This window comes from Xenopus laevis, chromosome 4S (assembly GCF_017654675.1).
Source record: "Xenopus laevis strain J_2021 chromosome 4S, Xenopus_laevis_v10.1, whole genome shotgun sequence".
In the NCBI taxonomy this organism is placed as follows: Eukaryota; Metazoa; Chordata; class Amphibia; order Anura; family Pipidae; genus Xenopus; species Xenopus laevis.
Window position 1 is genome coordinate 25,421,707 of NC_054378.1, and position 22,515 is coordinate 25,444,221.

General features: G+C 39.8%; 1 long non-coding RNA gene across 1 annotated transcript; it reads right to left on the reverse strand.

Moving 5' to 3' along the window:
* Window positions 1-4,279: 4,279 nt before the first annotated feature.
* On the reverse strand, window positions 4,280-9,436 carry LOC108715341. The gene is made up of 3 exons (XR_001935492.2): window positions 7,977-9,436; window positions 6,472-7,769; window positions 4,280-5,203 (listed from the first exon to the last, which is right to left on the reverse strand). It is a non-coding gene; the product is annotated as an uncharacterized LOC108715341 (long non-coding RNA).
* Window positions 9,437-22,515: the final 13,079 nt, after the last annotated feature.

Sequence of the window (22,515 nt, forward strand, 5' to 3'; positions counted from 1 at the left end):
TTAAACTGTTTTTTTCAAAATTCAACATACATTGATACTGAACCTGTTTAATAAATGCTATGCTGCTAGTCTTGTTATGGCTTCCATTTACTCAAATATATGAGTTAATGTCAGAGTTAATTCTAGCAACTTACAAGTTCCTGTTATATATCTTGCAGATTTTTTGGTGCCATTGTAAAACTGATAAATAGTTTATGAATTAGCAATTTATCTGTGTATTATCAATTAATGAGGATAATCATTTTTTAGTTTATTTTTAAGCGTTAAAAAGTTAACAATAATTAATTAACAAGAAAATCTTCTAGTTTGAAGTACTATTTAAAATTTGATTTTATACTATTTATTTGACCAAATAATTACCCAAGGTAAGCTAGCATTCTGATTTGTATAATGCTAAACAGGTTCATTTTAAATTAGTGTTTTTTGAAGATGTCCATAATAATTTCAGTCCAAAAAATAATTGCAAAGTTTAATTGCGTAGTAACCTAGTCCAACCAATAAAAAGGAAGCATTTAGTGGTCGCTTGTTTAAAGGCTTAAAGGCAAGCATATTATTGGTTGCCATGGTTTACTGGTTTACTAGTTTAAACTAGGGATGCACCGAATCCACTATTTTGGATTTGGCCGAACCCCCGAATCCTTCATGAAAGATTCGACCGAACCGAATCTGAATCCTAATTCGCATATGCAAATTAGGGGTGAGAAAGGAAAAACAGTTTAGATGTCCTTGTTTTGTTACAAAAAGTCATGCAAATTAGGATTCGGATTCGGTTTGGCCAGGAAGAAGGGTTCGGCCGAATCCGAATCCTGCTGAAAAAGGCAGAATACTGCCCGAATCCCGAACCGAATCCTGGATTCAGTGCATCCCTAATTTAAACAATAACACTATTACTGCTACCATAAAAACAATAATTGCCATTTTAATAAAATAAATATATATATATATATATATATATATATATATATATATATATATATATATATATATATAGTAAAAAGCTTCAGTTTTTAAATAGCTGATAGGCTTATTTCCTGTGTTTCCTCTTGCAGTATAGTTTAATTTATTCTTTCTAATATAAAATCTCATTACCTGCATAGCTAGCTCTATCCCATCCCTATCATTTCCATTTCATCTTTGATATACTTAAGAACAGAGAGAAATGAAAATCAGATCTTCAGATAAATTCTCTAATCATAGCTGAACTCTCTCTTCATATTTCTAAACAAAATTAAAAGAGTGAATCCTTTAAAACAGGCATTGGAGAGAGAGATGGAACAAGGCTATTGAATTAACCAAGTGGGGATGCCATTACTCACTAACTAGATTCAATCTTAAAGAGAAAGAAAAATGTGTGATCTACTGATTTAGATTTTAACTCTTTGCAGTAAAAGATCAATACTAAATGTTATGAGAAACAATGTGTTTCAATTTAATTAGTTTTATTTGGATTAATTACTACAGATCTATCCAAAGAATTTTGTATGATCATTTAGAAGGACTCTGTGAACCCTTCTTAAAATTTCAAAAATTGCTGTTCTTAAATGTGCAATTGCCTTCAGAAAAGATTTGAGTTAATTTATCAAATACTGAACCTGAGAATCCAAAGTTTCAATAATGACCAGTGCAGTTCTGGCTGCACTGAACACATCAAATGTTCAAATGCTTACTCCTCCAAAAATGTTGCATGCAGGGATGAAGGATTTGGAAAACTAATGTTAAAAAAACCAAAAATACATTGTGTAAATATGGGTAAATATGTGACATTAAAGCTCAGCACAGCAAAATTCCTCCACTATCTATTCATTCCTATAGCGTTTTAAAGGTATTTATCAATAGGTGAAGTTAGAGTTCACCATTTGATAAATAGTTACATAAATGTAATTTTTGTGCCAGGGTACTAAACGAGCTTAGCTTTGTGAGGCTTCTCATGATGCAGAGAGACTTGGGAATTGCAACTGTTTAAAAGACCTGTTAATCTGACATCAGATAGTCTACCAGAATTGTGAGGTAAATTGAGAACCGCGGTCAGAGACCACTTTGTCTGGTACGCCATGAAGTCTAACTACTTCTTGGATAAACACACAGTCTCAGAGGCAGAAGGTCATTTGGGTAGGGAAACAAAGTGAATCATCTTAGTAAGACAGTCCACGAATACCATGATGACAGTGTGCCCTTGAAATGGTGGAAGTTCTGAAATAAAATCCATAGACATGGATCCCCAAGGACGTGATGGTATAGGAAGTGGTTGCAAGAGGCCTAGCGGTTTGCTATGGGAAGCCTTTGATCGGGCACAAGTTTCATAAGAGACAACATATTTACTACAGTCCTTGATCAATCCAGGCTACCAAAATAATCTCTTTGCAAGCAAAGAGGTCTTCTTTATCCCAGGACGACCTGATTTTGAGTGCTTCAAGGCAAAGATCCTTAGGGACGAAAAGTTTATCATCAAGAACGAAAAGGAGGAACATTCTTGGAATCTCTTTTAAGATGATCTAGGAAGAAGGTTTGGAGAAGAAGGAAATGGTTGGATCTTAAGATGGTTTCAGAGGATTCTTGCATGTCTGGTTGTGGTGAAAACATTCGGGATAAAGCATCTGCTTTTGTGTTTTTGGTGCCAGGGCGGTAGGTAAGATCAAAAATAATGCCCATCTGGCTTGTCTGGGCCTTAGTCTTTTAGCTGATCAACGATATGCCAGATTACGGTGATTAGTAAAAATAAGAATAGGGTCACTGGCGCCTTCAAGCAGATATCTCCACTCCTCCAATGCAAGTTTAATCGCCAATAGTTCCCTGTCAGCGACGTCATAAATGGACTCAGATTTTGGCATCTTATGTGTAAAGAAAGTGACTGGGTGGAGTTCCTCTTTAATACCTGATCTTTGGGAAAGAATGGCTACTACTGCATTTTCTGATGCATCTACCTCTAAGTTCTTAACAAATTTCCTGTATAAATGAGTGAAGCCAATAAACCGGTGTAGGGTTCTTACTGAACGCAACAGAGTTTTGTACTGGGTCCACTTTTATTCAGTTTGTCCATTAATGACTTGAAGGCAATTGTAAGCAATGTATCTATGTTTGCTGATCACTAGGTTAGTAATGGAGAATGAATTAGGGAGCACTTGTGAATAATTACTTAGGTGTTGCAGGAAGAACCAGCAAGATATTTACTGTATTAAAAAAGTGTATAGATTTGCTGGAGGAGATTCTTCCTACATTCTTTCTCTTTACAAAAACCCCATCTAGAATATGCTGGCAGTTTAAGTCTAAAAAAAGTGTATTTTTTCATCCTTATCTATAATGTTACTATAATATTATTTTCCGATATGACACTAGTGTAGAGTATATTGTTAAATGTTAAAGGTTTGATAAAAATGAATTCTTACAGAGCAATTCTTACAATGTATATATTATTTGCGAGAATTTCTTTGATTCAGCTAAGACAATATCAATTAAAGTTTCAGACTAAAGGCTGACAACAATGATATTTAATAGCCCCAATATACAGTATTCATTGACGCCATAATGAAGCTATTTCTGCCACTGAACTTTTTACGGCTATTTAAACAAATACCCATCAACAAATGGTCAGGGTTCGAAGGTTTCTTGCGAATCTACTACAAAAATCTTTCAAGATATCTTAATACTAACACTTCAAAAAGTATTTAAGATAGACTTCCTAGTTTTCCTAATGAAATCTATTATTATTATTATTTTATATTTTAATCATATCCAGTCTTATGCCAGAATTATAGACCTGATTATCTGCTAAATGCAGGCATTAACAATATAAGATAAAAGCTTAGTATCCCATTTGCAGAACATATTACCTAACATCAATAAAATTGATCAGGTAGGCTTTATCAGAAACAGACAAGCCATAGATGCAACCCACAAATTATTAACAACACACAAACTTCTTCTCTTCACTTTCCTTGAACACAGACAAGGTATAAACTGGGGTTTATGTCTGCAACATTAACAGTATTCTTGACTTCTGCAAGACTGCAATTATAACTCTTTACTCTAAAATAGGGCTCCCAACCTTTTTTTACCCATGAGCAACATTCAGATGTAAAAGAAGTTGGGAATCAATGCAAGCATGAAAAATGTTCTTGGGGGTCCCAAATAAGTGTTGTGATTGGTCATTTGGTAGCCCCTATGTGTAATATCATCCAACAGGAGTCTCAGTTTGGAAGTACACCTGGTTTCTATGCAGCAAACTTTCTTCCAAGCCAGTTATTCAAAATTAAGCACCTGCTTTGTTTGTGACCACTGGGAGCAACATCCAAAGGGTTGGAGACCGACATGCTGCTCATGAGCCACTGGTTGGGGATCACGCTCTAAACTATTATATCCCAACAAAAGACGTTGTACACATTTTAACAGATCATACACTTCTTTGACCCCCTAATACAGATTTGTTATGTAAATGGCATGCTTGTGCTGCACTAAACAAGGCTTACTCCCTGCTGCAAGAGAATGACAGTAACAGACAAAACTGCTGTCTTAAAAATGCACTTTTGACTTACAGATACCTGTATATGCATGACAGAAGAGTCTGTATATTACAGTGAAATAATGGTATTGCTTTATAATAGCAAAATAGGATAGCTAAAATAATGGTTGTGACCTGTAATAACTAGCTGATTATATAGGTACATAGCAATAATAATTGCTGGCATCATACTTACTATTCATCTAAGCACCTGTTTGCTTATTCAATATGCAAAAATACACTTTATTAGTGTTTGTGTAATGCTTTACTTTTCAAAGTATAGTGCCTAAAACAGTTTGCAGTGCTTGCAGTTTGCAGTGATTATGGTGATCTAAAATAATAAAAGCTGTAATTTATGGATGCCATTTGGTAGAGTGGTATAGAGTTTTAGAAAATATAAATACACAATAAAAATAAGATTCATAAGATATATTAAACACATCATAGCATTTGAAAGAAAATGCTCCTGCCTCCTGTCGTATTCAGAGGTTGTGAGTTTTAGCACTTAAAATACATAGCTGTTCTGTAGAATACCCTTCCCTCTGCTGCACAGATGGAAGGGGTCCAAAGCCCCCCTCGCATGAATAGGACTGTCATCTTAATGTCCATGTGGAGTTCCTCTTTTCCCATTTCAGTCCTCATTACCACTTGACCCGGTGCTTTTGTTATGTATGAGTGAATAGAAGCAGTCAGAACAAATTTCTGGAGCTGGAGGGGAAAGGTGAGATCAGGGAATAGACTTTAAGTAAGGCCCAGGCAAAGGTTGTTTCCAAAGTATAACCTTTTATATGCCAACAGGGTCATTGAACAAAGACAAATGATTTCTTAGTGCAAATCCCTCTTTACATTACATATCAGAAGAAATTCTGAAATAAATATTCCAATTAATTTCTAATTAAAAAAACAATTAGGGGCAGATTTAAGGTTCATTTTTTAATTAAAAAAATTTGAATTTTGAGCTATTTTTAGTCCAAATTCCATACGAATTTGAAAAAAAAATAAAAAATGTGAATATTGAAATGTACTGTCTCTTTCAAAAATCGACTATGACCATTCGCCATCTAAAACCTGCCAAATTGCTGTTTTAGCCTATGGGGGACCTCCTAGGACCTATTTGGAGTCATTTGGTGAACTTGAAAAATCAAAGTTTTTTTGGGGGGAAAAACTTCAATTTGACCTATTCGATCGAAAACAGACCAAAAAAAACTTCAATTTAATTTCAGTTTTGAATTTGATTCAGATTCTCAAATTCGAAATTTGACACTTGATAAATATGCCCCTTAGTCATTTTGTTATATGTATATGTAAAATATTTCAAGTCACAAAGCGAATAAAACAAATAAACTGTGCTCATATTCATTGGGATAGAGGAAATAATGTCTTTCTTGGTTTTGTTTTGCAAAGCTTTACTTCTTTAGATGAGCACATGTTCAGTTTCCATTTAACACAAATGAATAACACAACTGGATTGCACTTTAGGGGTTAAATAAGATACACCATGGGGCATATTTACTATGGGTCAGATATCGAGGGTTAATTAACCATCGATATTCGACCATCGAAGTTAAATCCTTCGACTTCGAATATTCGAGTAGTTCGATTGGAAGTCGAAGTCGCAGTCGAAGGTCGAAGTAGCCAAAAAATACTTCAAAATTCAAAGTATTTTTCATTCTAATCCTTCACTCGAGCTAAGTAAATGTGCCCCCTAGTGTAACAATACAAACCAGGTGTTTTATTGCCTAAATCCAATCTTTCGAGTTATAGTAGATGTAACCTCCATGTTCATTCTAAAGGGTTACATGTTGTTTTCACACATTTTTTTTTGTTAATAACTCTTTTTATTTGAAGTTCAGTGAGGAACAAGCTATTGAATTTCAATGGTAAGATCTCATCAGGATACATTATAGGAGAAGGAATAGCATTTTACACTCACGGTTCAAAAAGTTAGGCACCCCCAAGGGACTACTTTAACTTACCTGACAACCCGGGCTGGCGCTCCTATCAGCAGAAAATCTCACCGGCTTGGGGTTCTTCTAGCAACCACCATGGAGAGATCCTCTTCCTGCTTCTTCAGGTATTCTCACAGTTGTGCATGTGCTGTAGAGTGGAAAGCCGGACTTTAACGAAAAAGACGTCTATTTCACTCTACTGTGCATGCGTCTGGCAACCCGATTGTAAAATGCCATGCCTTCTCCTTTAAAAAGAATTGAAGGGCATCTTACATACATCATAATGGTTTCAGGTATATAGTTTTCCATACACAAAAGGTTTACAAGTATTCACATTTAAGTAACTACAAATGATAACAAAACTGTATGTTAACTAAACTAAAATTTAAAAAGAACAGTAAAGAAGGAAGAAAGAAAAAGTATAGGAAGATAAATGGGGACCTGGATCCGGACTTCTCATTCTGCACACTCTCTTAATCAGCAGGTAAGTGAATAGGCCACTTTCATACCACTTGGTGGCCTGGAAGCAATTTTTGTGTTTTAATGATGAGGTGTCAATGTAGCTTTTTCCCAGGTGGAGAAGAGTTTGCTAGTGTAGGTTTCCTTCTGTAAGGAAGCCTCTGCCAATTCTATTAAGAAAACATGGAATATTTTTGAGGTGGGCTAGTGAGTATCCACCATTGAAGAATTTTTTTTAGCTACTACAGATATACTTGTAAGTGTTGAGAAAGACAGATTTGGCTCAATCTTTAATTTGTATCCAGAAGCGTTTTATGTGTGGGCAGTCCCATAAGCAGTGAAATAAATCTGCCTGCGGTGTCACACATTTTAGGAAAGCTTGGTGTGGGGTTTGTGAGGTGCCTACGATGTGGGCATAGGTAGCCTCTACGAATGATTTTTAACATCATTTCAGTGTAAGTGGCTGCTTTTCATGAATAGGTTGTATCTCTTTTGGCTTTCAGAATATATGGGATTGTTAGGATTGGTATCTTATTTTGCCACTGTGATAGGCCCATGGAGATAGTTGTGTGGTCTAGCTTTTTGAATAGAGTTGTGTAGGTCCCTGCAATAACTCGAGAAGTATTGCTGTCTGATAAAAAATCATCTAGATCATTGCCCCAGTCCCTGTCCTGCAGGGCACATCCCACCTTGTATATATAGCTCTTTGCTTGGTAGTAAGTAAAGATGTGTTTTTATCATTGAGAATAGAGTGGATGCCTCTGGTATACTTACATTTTTGTTCTTAATCGTAGATAATAGTTGGCCTACCCGTCTATCCAGGTGTCTTGTAATGTTCCGCCATCACCTGCCCTCTAGTGTGCTTCCTGTATAAGTGCAAGATCTGGTGAGAGGCATTTTAGGTGTAGTAACACTTTTGTTCTTTTTATGGGAGTGTTGAGTCCTGCTACATTCCATGAAATACATTTCAGTGAGTGTGTTAAAAGTGTATTCTGTGGTTGCGGTGTGAGTGTTTGACTAATTCTCCTATACCTGTTGGGGGAATAGTGAAGGTTGTGTGTTTCAAAAGTTACCTCGGTCACCAAGTCCCAGCGAGCATGGCTTGCCAGTTAGTGTCTGCGGGGTGTGCAGGGAGAGTATCCATGTCCTTATCGAAGCAAAGAAAACAAACAATAAGAAAAAAATACAACATTTGTTCTTGTAAGTCGCAGATCAAAAGCAATAGTTAAAAGTAATTAAAGTTTTTAAAATGTTCCAACTTTTCCTAACACATGCAGGGTGAGACTTGGATTAAACCCTGTGTCTCTCAATAACTCGAAGGGAAGACGGTGAGGAACTATTTCCTTGGTGAATTTGGGGAGGGGATGGATGGTCAGGGGTTATCTACAAAATGTTTGATGGTGTCTTTTGGGTTGTCGAATAGCAGTGTCTGGCCATTTTCAGTGACTAGCAAACGGGCTGGGTATAGGAGCGCGAATCTGAGGTTTCTTGCAGATTTGTGCAAAGTCTCGTCTTTTTTGGGCCAGGGAGGCAGAGAAATCTTGAAAGATGAGAAGGTCGTGGCCATCTACAGTGAGTTTCTTGTCTTTTCTGTAGGCCAGAAGTATATTCTCTTTGTCCTGAAAGTTGAGAAACTTTGCAATTACAGGTCTAGGTCGTTGCTGTTGGTCTGGTCTCTCTGGGCCTATTCTGTGAAAGTGGTCATAATTTAGTCAGTTTCAATTGTTTGTATTTGTGTAGATAGTTGTTGATAGTAGCTGAAGTAAGACGGACCCTTTGATGATTTCAGGGATGCCTATGAAGCGGAGGTTGCTGCGGTGGCCCCTGTTTTCCAAGTCCTCAATTTTGTCTTGCAAATCATAGGTGATTCTGTGGTCTGGAGTTGAATAACTCTGTCTTCAGTGTCACTTACTTATCTCTTGTTTTGCCTCTGTTATGTATTTTGAGTTTGACTCTATGGTCAACAGTGTGTTATCCATGGATGATTGAAGTCCCTCAAATATTTTATCAGCTGTTGCTCACTTTAGCTTTAGCATTAGCCCGTTTTTGGGCTTGCTGTGGTGAGGATGGACGCTGATTAGGGTTGGCGAGGTGATGAACAACTTAAAATGCGATCATCTTCATGGCCCACCCAAATCCTCACTCTTCAAATATTTAAAAGGAACCTCCTTTCTTCTAATTTCTATGGATGCCCTTGTGTCTGCTGGAAGGATATAGTGGTGAATAAAGCTTTAGTGAGTGTAGTATATAACCATTATATATTTATGCATATATTTATCCATAGCTATCATATACCCATTAAGTGTCTCTTCTCCATTCATCTTTGTCAGCCTTATCACTCTTTTTTAAACTTCATTTGTTCTCTGTTGTAATAATATTCCTTTTGAGGACCTAGGGAGTAAAATTATACTGCAAATTGCAGATGATGCCTTACAGGGTCAGACTGGAGGGAGAAGACCTGAGACAGCAGGCAGGAAGAAGCGCAGGGTGCCCAGTCTGACCCTGATGCCTTATGAGTGCTTTTTTTTTTTTTGTGGAAAAATAAACTTCCATGAATCTATAACCCTTTTAGTACAGTTTAAACCTTGCTGAGCTTTCCTGTGCTAACTGGCATTGCATGCTGTATGTATGTTTATTTTATAGCTATTATCTTGTACATCACCACAGCATTTTCCCAACTTTGAGTAACTGTCTTGCATATTTTATATCTCATGTACCTAATATCCCATGTGCAATTAACTGGCATACATAGTTTTTAGTCGTCAACAAACAATGATTCCTTGTTTACAATGCCCTCCACCATGTCATAATTAAACCAATTAAATAAGAGTGGATGCAAAACAGGGCCCTGTTTTGCCCAATTAAAAATCCTACTCCAATTAGATAATGCACCATTGACAACCACCCACTGTACCCAATGCTTTAGTCAGTTTCCTATCCATGTACAAAAAGAGACCAACAGTGCATAGTTTTAGAAATGAATCATTTATATAACATTCAAAAACGTTGGCAAAATCCAAGTTGATCTCATGTACTGCAATTCTATTCTCCAAGTTCCTACTTGTAAAAAAATATATATGATCTCTTTTTACAATTACATTAGCTTGCCTTCAACTCATTGGTACCATACAAAATAAAATAAAATCAGAAAGGTGGCTTGGTTGAAAACAAGATAAGCATCTTAAAGGACTCATTTACATCTGCAAATGCAATAAGCAAAGGGCATTTTCTAGCACTATGTTTTATTGTATTTATTAATTGTATTTTCAAGGTCTGTCTAGTGTCATTTCCAGCATGCATGTGAGTGAGGCGTGTGTTCCATTCTGTTATGATATGCACGATATGCATTCTCTGCACTAGAGGCATCCCCTTGACTGAGGTGGATCCTACCCTAGCAACAGCACTGGTCCTCTGTTTGCAATTGCCTTGTATGCTAGTACCTTTCCTTTTCGTTGCTATGTGTGGGTGGAGGTCCATCTCCCTAAAGGACAGTGCACCAGGCATTATTGTTTAGGAAAGACCAGGGCATACAACAAAACAAATAGTTGCTAAATCCAATATAAGATAAAGTTTATGCCTAGCAACATGAAAAAGGGCCTCAAAAGGATGACCTCACTTGGTTTGCTTATGCATGTGACATAAATTGGTAGAATTATACCTAAATCCTGTATTATATGCATGCAAATAATGAGCAAGCTGATTTTAACAATTTGACAAATTTCAATAATTACAGTTAAAAATATTCTACTTTATTAAACTAATAATACAATTTAATTAGTTACTTCTATATTATGCATTCATTATTTTTATCCATGACTTATAGTGAAGAAAATAAGCAAAAGTCCCTTTAGGTGTAAAACATTAACCTTCATGGTCTCTCATTATTTTCACATTTTTCTGATAAGAAGCTAGAAAAAATACCTTTTGCACTTTTAGTCTTTTGGAATTCTTATCCTTCTCTGTTACATAGGGAAGCTCACCAGGTTTTTTTTCTGAAAAGCTGATTATGCTTGCTTGCTGATAGCACTACACTGCTGCTGAACCATTTTTGTTCTTTTATTGAAACGTATCCAACTGTAAAATGGTTGAATAAACAACAAAAGAAAGTTGAATCTTTGAGAAGGGAGTAGGCGGAATAATTTTCTATTCAACTGTTCAAAACACATTGTATAGGACTGGTTTAAAACAAAAGGTTGTATTAAGGTCAGATAAGGTGACTTTCTGCAGAAAAATAATTAAATCTATTTCACAGAATTTGTTTTTCCTCTTATGGACATGTCTTGGTTCTTTAAGAAGATAATGTGTCATATTACTTTATTAACTGCATAAATGTCAGTATTTGCATTTGTGACACATTTCAGGTTTTACAGTGCAGTTATTAACTATCCAGATGCCTTAACTTGTTATTTTTATTTTCTGTTTTTAAATCCTCCTTAGAATGTTAAAAAAAACACACACGTGGTTTGTTTGTAAGGTAAATATTTTACATAAGACAGTAATATTGACATAGGGAGGTACAGTGAGAAAGAGACACAATGCAAAGGAAGGGGTTCGATAGATTGACTACAAAGTATCATATATTTTAGATATTATACATCTAATTTCCACTTAGTACGGGGGAATAGCAATGTTGGCATTAATTTGTGGTATTTATCTGTAGAGTCTTTGTTACTTTTTATGCTATGTTAAAAATTAATGTAAAATGTGTACAATTGGTAGTTTTAAGATCTAAAACTATAGATGGGTTATTTATTAAAATCCTATTTTTTCAGATTTTTTAAAATAAAAAGGGTCTGACCAAACTAGAATCCACAATTTGACCTTATTTATTATTAAAAAAGCACAATTTAATCTCTAGATAAAATCAAGCAAAAACCTGAATCGTATGATTTTTTCTGAGGTTTTTTCCCAAATCATACGATTTTTGGGCCTTTTTCTCAAAAGGCCTGAATTTTTGCCTGAAAAGCCCGAAATAGTCGGAAATTGTTTTTAACAGGCAATACATACTTGCCCCCAGAGAAAAACCCATTTAGGTGTAGGGATGTAGCGAACATCGGAAAAAATGTTCGCGAACATGTTCGCGAACTTCTGGACAAAAATGCGAACGGTTCGCGAACGTCGCAAACCCCATAGACTTCAATGGGAAGGCGGAATTTAAAAGCTAGAAAAGACATTTCTGGCCAGAAAAATGATTTTAAAGTTGTTTAAAGGGTGCAACGACCTGGACAGTGGCATGCCAGAGGGGGATCAAGGGCAAAAATGTTTCAGAAAAATACATTGTTGACACAGCGCTGCGTTTTGTGCTGTAAAGGGCAGAAATCACACTACTGTACGTCACTCAGGTGATGTTTCTGGACACGGAATGTGAAAAAGCTCACACAGCTAGGTGGCACTTGGTTAAAGACTGGGCAAACAATGCCTGCAAAGGCAACGTATACAGTAGTGGATACGGAATATATTATTGCTGCTGTAAAAACATCACTCAGGTGATGTTTACGGACACGGAATTATTATTGTTATTATTTAGACAGAATGTGAAAAAGCTCAAGTGGCAGTTGCATACCTCCCAACTGTCCCTCTTTTGACCACTCAACCCCCTGTCCCTCTTTTGTACTGGAAAGTCCCTCTTTTCTCTGCACTGAACAGCCAGAAAAAAAACAGTTTCTAACTTAATTAGCTTTTGGCAGAGAGCTCAGAACAGCTAACAGGTGCAAATAAGATACTTTGTAACAATTTTTATGAATGATACCGTCAAGTGAGCAAATAATAGTTTTTAATTACTAGTTGCTTGTCACCTCCAGGATGTTCGTCCTGTTGGTGGCAATATTTCTGTAGTGGTGTGTTTAGCAGTCACCGTGCTTGTGCGCACGTGCACGGTCAGGCAGAGGTAATTCAATGTACAGTGAAGTGAACCAAAAAACACTGATTCTGCAGTGTGGGCCCAGTTTTGGTCTACTTTATTGATCACCTGCGGTGACCATAAAAGATGCGATTTTGCCACTGTTGCAGAACCCTGAAAAATTAGGCATGTGTACTTTCCTGAAAAATTATGTTTTTTTTGTCGCAGCCACTGAAGCACAGAGGCCAGAAAAAATATGCCATATGAATGCTAAAAATATAATTTTTTTTTGTCGCAGCCACTGAAGCACAGAGGCCAGAAAAAATATGTCATATGAATGCTAAAAATATAATTTTTTTTTGTCGCAGCCACTGAAGCACAGAGGCCAGAAAAAATATGCCATATAAATGCTGAAAATATGATTTTTTTTTTTGTCGCAGCCACTGAAGCACAGAGGCCAGAAAAAATATGCCATATGAATGCTAAAAATATAAAAAAAAATTTGTCGCAGCCACTGAAGCACAGAGGCCAGAAAAAATATGCCATATAAATGCTGAAAATAGTCATTTTTTTTGTCGCAGCCACTGAAGCACAGAGGCCAGAAAAAATATGCCATATAAATGCTAAAAATAGTCATTTTTTTTGTCGCAGCCACTGAAGCACAGAGGCCAGAAAAAATATGCCATATAAATGCTAAAAATAGTCATTTTTTTTGTCGCAGCCACTGAAGCACAGAGGCCAGAAAAACTCAGGATTTACCTGTCCAAAAAGTTTTGATTCAAATGAAACCAAACCAGTAGGGTTTGCACCCTAGTTTGTAACGGTGGCGGAGGGAGGAGGACGCTAAAGGACAGCTGTGTGTGGAGTCATGCGGCGTGCAGAGAAGGACAGCTGCATGGGGAGTCAGAACAAGTCTTCCGGCGTGCAGTAACCCTCCGAGATCCATGCCTCGTTCATTTTAATAAAGGTCAGGTAATCCACACTTTTGTGACCTAGGCGAGTTCTCTTGTCAGTTACAATCCCTCCTGCTGCACTGAAGGTCCTTTCTGAGAGGACACTTGAGGCGGGGCAAGACAAGAGGTTCATGGCAAATTGTGACAGCTCTGGCCACAGATCAAGCCTGCGCACCCAGTAGTCCAGGGGTTCATCGCTCCTCAGAGTGTCGATATCTGCAGTTAATGCCAGGTAGTCCGCTACCTGCCGGTCGAGGCGTTCTTTGAGGGTGGATCCCGAAGGGTTCTGGCGCTGCCTTGGACTGAAAAACATTTGCATGTCTGACGTTACAGAGTGGCCAAAGTGCATTGTCCTTGCAGGTGCGCTCGTGGCAGGATTACTGGCACCTCTGCCCCTGGAATGTTGATGAGTTCCTGAAGTGACATCACCCTTAAAAGCATTGTACAACATGTTTTGCAGGCTGGTTTGTAAATGCAGCATCCTTTCGGACTTGTGGTACGTTGGTAACATTTCTGCCACTTTATGCTTGTACCGAGGGTCTAGTAGCATTGCGACCCAGTACAGGTCCTTCTCCTTAAGCCTCTTGATACGGGGGTCCTTCAACAGGCATGACAGCATGAAAGACCCCATTCTCACAAGGTTGGATGCAGAGGTATCCATCTCCGCTTCCTCGTTATCAAGGACTACATCATCCACGGTCTCCTCCCCCCAGCCACGTACAAGACCAGGGGTCCCCAAACGGTCACCACAAGCCCCCTGGGAAGCCTGCTCCTGTTGGTCCTCCTCCTCCACAAAGCCACCTTCCTCCTCTGACTCCACTTCTGACACCTCTCCCTGCGTTGCAGCAGGTGCCTGGGCTCGTTCTGGTGATTCCGACCAGAAATCGTGCGCTTCCTGCTCCTCGTCACGCTGGTCTACAGCCTCATCTGTCACTCGTCGCACGGCACGCTCCAGGAAGAAAGCAAAGGGTATTAGGTCGCTGATGGTGCCTTCGGTGCGACTGACCATGTTTGTAACCTCTTCAAAAGGGCGCATGAGCCTGCAGGCATCGCGCATAAGCACCCAGTAACGGGGGAAAAAAATCCCCAGCTCTGCAGATCCAGTCCTACCACCCAGTTCAAACAGGTATTCATTGACGGCTCTTTGTTGTTGCAGCAGACGTTCAAACATGAGGAGCGTTGAATTCCAGCGAGTCTGGCTGTCGCAAATTAAACGCCTGACTGGCATGTTGTACCGCTGCTGAATGTCAGCAAGGCGTGCCATGGCTGTGTAGGAACGTCTGAAATGGGCCGACACCTTCCTGGACTGCCTGAGAATGTCCTGGAATCCTGGGTACTTCGAGATAAAACGTTGGACTATTAAACTCAGAACATGTGCCATGCAGGGCACATGTGTTAAATTGCCCAGTCTCAGTGCTGCCAACAGATTGCTTCCGTTGTCACACACCACTTTTCCGATCTTCAGTTGGTGTGGGGTCAGCCACCGATCGGCCTGTGACTGCAGAGATGACAGGAGTACAGATCCGGTATGGTTTCTGCTTTCCAGGCACGTCATCCCCAAGACAGCATGACAACGGCGTACCTGGCACGTCGAATAGCCTAGGGGGAGCTGGGGGTGCACAGGTGTGGAGGAGGAGGACCCAGCAGCAGAGGAGGAGGAAGCAGAGGAAGAAGACGAGGTAGAGAGCGAAGGAGGAGTAGAGTTGGTGGCAGAACCGCGTGCAATCCGTGGCGGTGACACCAACTCCACTGTTGTTGTTGAGCCACGCATTCCCTGCTTCCCAGCCATAACCAAATTCACCCAGTGGGCAGTGTAGGTGACATACCTGCCCTGACCATGCTTGGAGGACCATGCGTCAGTAGTCATATGGACCTTTGCCCCAACACTAAGTGACAGAGATGCGGTGACTTGGCTCTGCACATGGTGGTACAGGTGTGGTATTCCCTTCTTTGAAAAAAAATTGCGGCTGGGTACACTGCGGTGTCCCAATTGCTACAAATTTGCGGAAGGCCTCAGAGTCCACCAGCTGGTATGGTAAAAGCTGGCGGGCTAAGAGTGCAGACAAGCCAGCTGTCAGACGCCGGGCAAGGGGGTGACTCGCAGACATTAGCTTCTTACGCTCAAACATGGCCCTCACAGAAACTTGGCTGGGGGCAGATGACTGGGAACTGGTGGTCAAGGTGGAAGGCGGAGTGGAGGGTGGTTCAGACGGGTCAAGGACAGCAGAGGTAGAGCAGTAAGATGCTGGACCAGAAGGAGGGTGGCTTTTAGTTTGTCTGCTGCCTTTGAGGTGTTGCTCCCATAGTGCTTTGTGCTTGCCGTTCATGTGCCTTCGCATAGAAGTTGTACCTATGTGGGTGTTGGGCTTCCCAAGACTCAGTTTCTGACTGCACTCATTGCAAATTACAACGCTTTTGTCAGAGGCACACACATTAAAAAAATCCCACACTGCTGACCTATTTGAAGCTGGCAATCTGGCGGTAACAGTAGAAGTTGGCGGCAATGGCGGGTGCGTTGGCCGGCTGACCACAGGTGGCGATACATGTTGTTGCCCTACTGTTCCCTGCGAGCTGTCCTCCCTGCTTCTTCTAAGTCTTATTCTCCTCCTGCCTCTCTGACTCTCCGTCTCTCCATCTGAACTATCCTCCTCTTGCTCTCTTCTACTGGGCACCCACAAAACATCAATCTCCTCATCATCATTCTCCTCAGATGCATCAATTTATTCAGCTCACAGAAGGAAGCAGCAGCGGGGACCTCCTCATCACTCATTATGTCCATCTCTGTTGTGTTGTCTGCCAGAATTATATCTGGTGTAACGTCCTCATCTCCTTCATCTTCTTCTGCCAATAATGGTTGCGCATCACTCAGTTCAAAAAACTCATGTGTAAATAACTCCTCTGACTCCAGTGAAGAAGGGGCACCGGTGGTGGAGGAAGTGTTACGTGGGGTGCCCATAGCAGAGGAGGATGAGGATGTGGCAAAGTTAGAAATGGTAGAGGATGGGGTGTGCTGTGTAAGCCAGTCAACTACCTCTTCAGCATTTTGGGAGTTCAGGGTAATTGCCTTTGTAAAACTGGGCAATTTCCTAGGGCCACAGGATAGCATAGCAGCACGGCCCCTAGTGCCTCTGCGTGGCGGCCTGCCTTTGCCTGGCATTTTTTTTAAAACAACAACAACAACAACTCAGGTGGTGTTTCCGGAGACGGTATTATTATTGATATTTAGACAGAATGTGAACAAGCTCACACAGCTAGGTGGCAGTTGTTTGAAAATGAAGAACACACTGGGCAAACAAATTGAAACAATGCCTGCAAGGTCAACGTATACACTACAGCAGTGGATACGGAATATATTATTGCTGCTTGAAAAACGTCACTCAGGTGGTGTTTCTGGAGACGGTATTATTATTGATATTTAGACAGAATGTGAACAAGCTCACACAGCTAGCTGGCCGTTGTTTGAAAATGAAGAACACACTGGGCAAACAATGCCTGCAAGGTCAACGTATACACTACAGCAGTGGATACGGAATATATTATTGCTGCTTGAAAAACGTCACTCAGGTGGTGTTTCTGGAGACGGTATTATTATTGATTAGTGATGGGCGAATTTGCGCCGTTTCGCTTCGCCGAAAAAAAATTTTCGCCGTTTTTTTCGACGCCGGCGCCCGTTTTTGGCGCCGGCGCCCGTTTTTGACGGCGGCGTCTGTTTTTCGGAAAAAAAAAATTTTGACGCCGGCGAATTTTTACCGCGAATTTTCGCGGGCATTTCGAGAATTTATTCGCTCGGCGCGAATCGCGCAAATTCGCCGCGACAGATACGGAATATATTATTGCTGCTTGAAAAACGTTACTCAGGTGGTGTTTCTGGAGACGGTATTATTATTGATATTTAGACAGAATGTGAACAAGCTCACACAGCTAGCTGGCCGTTGTTTGAAGAACACACTGGGCAAATAATGCCTGCAAGTGCACTACTATTGGTGCACTACTATGAAGAACAGCAAACAGCACTGGACACGTTAAAGAACAGTGAGATACCGTATATACTCGTGTATAAGCCGAGTTTTTCAGCACCCAAAATGTGCTGAAAAAATTGACCTTGGCTTATACGCGGGTAATGATAGAAAAACCTCTTTTAGATGAAATACGGTAGAAGGCAGAAGACAGCTGAAAAACAGAGAGACACGAATGGCTAACCGTAACCTGAAACAAGTTCGCATCGAAAAGAACAATGGCGGAGGCCAAATGGTGTCGCCGCCTCAGCAGCAGATGTTTCCGCCCGGCAAAGGCAACAAGCGCACTTTTGAGGTGTCCGAGGGGGACCCGTCTCTGATGCCTCCCAAGATGGAGGATGTTGAGGAGGAAAGAGAAGGGGGGGGAGCTTTCTGAAGCCCAGCGAGAAGAGCTACACGCAGCGCTGCCGTCTCTTTGTGGGGAACCTGCCCACCGACATCACCGAGGGGGAATTCAAAAAGCTCTTTGAGAAATTCGGGGAACCCAGTGAGGTGTTTATCAACCGGGACCGGGGCTTCGGCTTCATACGCCTGGTAAGGGGCTGTTCTGCGCAGGGATATCAATGTACTGCTGCAGTGCTGCAGCTTGGACTAATGGCTAAACTGTTAGACTGTCTGCTGTGGTGCAAGGATGCATTGTGCCTGGCTACCCACCCATCCACTCATGTTACCCACCCATCCACTCATGCTACCCACCCATTCTCTCATGCTACCCACCCACTCATGCCACCCACCCACCCATTCACTCATGCCACCCACCCATTCTCTCATACTAAACATTCATTCACTCATTCTACCCACCCATTCACTCGTGCCACCCACCCACATACCTATTCACTCGTGCCACCCATTCACTCGTACCACCCATTCACTTATTGTGTGGGGAGTGTGTGTATATAGTGTATGATGGTGTGGGTAGAAAGTTTGTGTGTGTATATAGTATATGTGTGGGGAGTTTGTGTGTATAGTATGTGTGTGTGATTATTTTGTGGGAAGAGTGTGTGTGTAAAGTATATGTGTGTCTATGTGTGTATAATTGCTAGTGGAAAGTATATTTTGTCTCAGCTGAAAAATATCTGTAATATAAATCCACTGGGGGGGACCAAATTTTCAGTGATTTAGTTTGCGCTGTAGTGATTGTAGCATAAAGGGTCTTAGTTGTGTCTAGGCTTATACGCGAGTCAATAAGTTTTCCCAGTTTTTGTAGGTAAAATTAGGTACCTCGGCTTATACACGGGTTGGCTTATACACGAGTATATACGGTAAGTAAAATAAAAAAATATATATATATATTAAAAAAAAAAAATTACTCTGGTTGGTGCTGAACTACTAGGAGCAACACACCAGTCCCACTCCCCAACACAGCTAGACTAATAGCACTGGGCTCTTATAGTAGCAAAGTAAAAAAACAAAAAATAAAAGCAGTCCTTACAAGGACTATTGGGTTACAGGCAGCAGTCAGCAGATGAGAGATCAGCAGCAGTGCCCACAGCAGCTACATACAGACAGAGCACTGCAGTAGAAGGTAGATTACTAGCCAGCAAAGCTACCTAACCTAAAATGTCCCTCAAATCCCTGCAGAGTTCTGTCCCTACAATACAGAGCAGTATCAAGTAGATTACTAGCCAGCAAAGTTACTATCAACTGTCCCTCAAATCACTAACAGCTCTCTCCCTACACTAGCTCTTCCAAGCACACACAGGCAGAATGAAAAAACGCTGCAGGGCTTCAGTTTATATATGGAAGGGGAGTGGTCCAGGGGGTGTGGGGGTGGTCCAGGAGGGAGAGCTTCCTGATTGGCTGCCATGTATCTGCTGGTCTGGGGTGAGAGGGCAAAAATAAGCGCCAGCTAAGGCGAACCCAAATTGGCGAACGTCGCGCGACGTTCGCGAACATTCGGCGGACGCGAACACCCGATGTTCGCACGAACTAGTTCGCGGGCGAACAGTCCGCAACATCCCTATTTAGGTGGTTTAGTAATTACAAATACAATATTACAATGAATGTTAGTTTCATTTATACACTATATATTATAAATAAAACTATATATATATTTCTTACCCTTGTCAGTAATTCAAAGGGACCTAAAAGAAAAAGTATCACGTTTAGAATACTTTGCCACATTATAGTATATAAAACTTGTTACAAAACTGTTACATCCTGTTGTTAATTGTACTAATGCAAAATGATTATAGGAAGCAGGTCCTATGGAGATTGTGTTTGTAGTAACCATATCCAGGACCTCTCACACTGCAAGAGCTTCTGTTTTACCACCTGCCCTTTGCGGTACCCATACTTTTTCAAGAATCTGCCACTTTAGCTATGAAAACCCATGCCATCTCTCGAAGAAGTGTCTGGCTACTGGTGATTTTGCTTTTTGTTTTCAGTTTCATTCGTTAGTAGTTTATAATTGGGTATATTAAATGTATGTTCATTTAAACTTAATTGTATACTTGTATACTTCTGCTGGTTTGGCCTACATAACCTAGACCACAAAGACACTTTATGTAATAGATCACTCCATGTGAGTTACACAAATGGAAGCCTTGCTTTTGATATTGTATAACATTAAGTGGATGTGTAACTGAGCCATTACAATGACTGCAATAAGGGCAAGGGTATGCATCTGGAGTATTAACTAAAGTTGTTAACCACATTTTCTTAATATCCTAACCTCAATATTACTTCCCCTTTTATAGGAAAATATTCTAGGTAATAAAAAAAGGATACCAAACTTGACTTCTTTTTTCAATATTCCCCCGTACTTTAGAATTAGATACACAAGGTATTCTTTATGATTTAGTTATACCTTTGTCCTATTTGTGAATTAAATAACTTCTGGGGATCTTGCTTACTTCCTGTAGTGCCTTCTCCTGTATATAACAGTTATAGCCTTTCGGTACAAATTTCTCCACCACTTTTTTTTATTCAATCATATAGAGCTCTTCAGCAGAGGATATTCTTTTTACCCTTACAAATTGGCTTTTTGGTAGGCCCCTTACTATGTTTGGGGCATGGAAACTTGATGGACTTAATAGGTAATTGCGATGTTTGGGTTTAGTATATAAGTTGTGAAGTTGTGAATTTTTAATTTATGTAGTGAACATTGACATCTAAAAAGTGAAGAGGTTGAGTGAAACTCCAGTATAAATTTAATAGTTTTATACACTTGATTTAGAGGGTTGAAAAAACATATTAACTGACATTTGGGAAAATGAATTATCTGTGAATATATGTGTAACTTCAAAATGATCCATAAATATATATAGCGTAGGCTAGTGCCATGTTAGCATCCATTGTGCAGCCTTGGACCTGTACATTTTTTTGTCAAAATAAGTGCACACAAAGTCCATTTTGTCGGTAGGTAAATGTATGTGTGAGATGTAACTGTGAATACATTCACTACTCACTCATAATATTCATAATATTCTCATAATATTCACTAATATAAATTCAGAGCATGTTATCTTAAATGGATACTGTCACGGGGATTTTTTTTCCCCCCAAAATGAATCAGTTAATAGTGCTGCTCCAGCAGAATTCTGCAGTGAAATCCATTTCTCAAAAGAGACAGAACAGATTTTTTATATTCAATTTTAAAATCTGACATGGGGCTAGACATTTTGTCAATTTCCCAGCTGCCCCAAGTCAGGCTCTGATAAACTTCAATCACTCTTTACTGCTGTACAGCAAGTTGGAGTGATATCACCCCCCTCCCTACCCCCCCAACCAGCAGCCAAACAAAATAACAATGGGAAGGTAACCAGATAGCAGGTCCCTAACACAAGATAACAGCTGCTTGGTAGATCTAAGAACAACACTAAATAGTAAAAACCCATGTCTCACTGACACATTCAGTTACATTGTGAAGGAAAAACAGCAGCCTGCCAGAAAGCATTTCTCTCATAAAGTGCAGGCACAAGTCACATGACCAGGGGCAGCTGGGAAGTGGACAAAATGTCTAGCCCCCATGTCATATTTCAAAATTGAATATAAAAAAATCTGTTTGCTCTTTTGAGAAATGGATTTCAGCGCAGAATTCTGCTGGAGTAACAATATTAACTGATGCGTTTTGAAAAAAACATGTTTTCCGATGACAGGATCCCTTTCATAGAGTATAGTTTTAACCAAAAATCTGTAAAGTCTTTTAGACAACATTTAAGAGATGGGATGATTTCCTGTAATGCATTATTCACATAGATTGCTAGAGATTGCAGGAGTGACATAATATTAGATACTATTGGTCTTCCAGGGGGATTTTCTAGGGATTTGTGAATTTTTGATAAAAATAAATGAGAGGTGTTTTCTCATTTTTATATAACAATATATCTCCTCCTTGAAGGTAGGAAGGTAGGATTTCTTTACATAGTGTGAATCATTACTTACTCCTTTTCATTGTCACATTTATTAAGTATTACAGTTCCACCCTCTTTATTTGCCCTGCAAATAGTGATAGACTCATTATCCTAGAATGCCTTTAAAGCGTCTGACTCATGTTTTGTAAGATTATTTTTATGATTTGTTTGTCGATGTCGCCCGCTCCACGATTCGCGCATCGCTAGTACAGTGAGCGCCATTGCACTCGTTGCACTAGTAGAGCCGAATTTCCTCTGATTACAGATGGATATTGAGTCGGTCTAATGGGAAAAATTAGTACAAGGCCTTGTAAAATGTGGCATCAATCACCCACCTTCTATATGCTATCTAGGGTGCACAAAAATGTATCCAAATTACCTGGTTATCCCATTGTGTTAGTGAACACATATCTCTAAAAGAAAAAAAAGTCAATATATTGATATTAAAT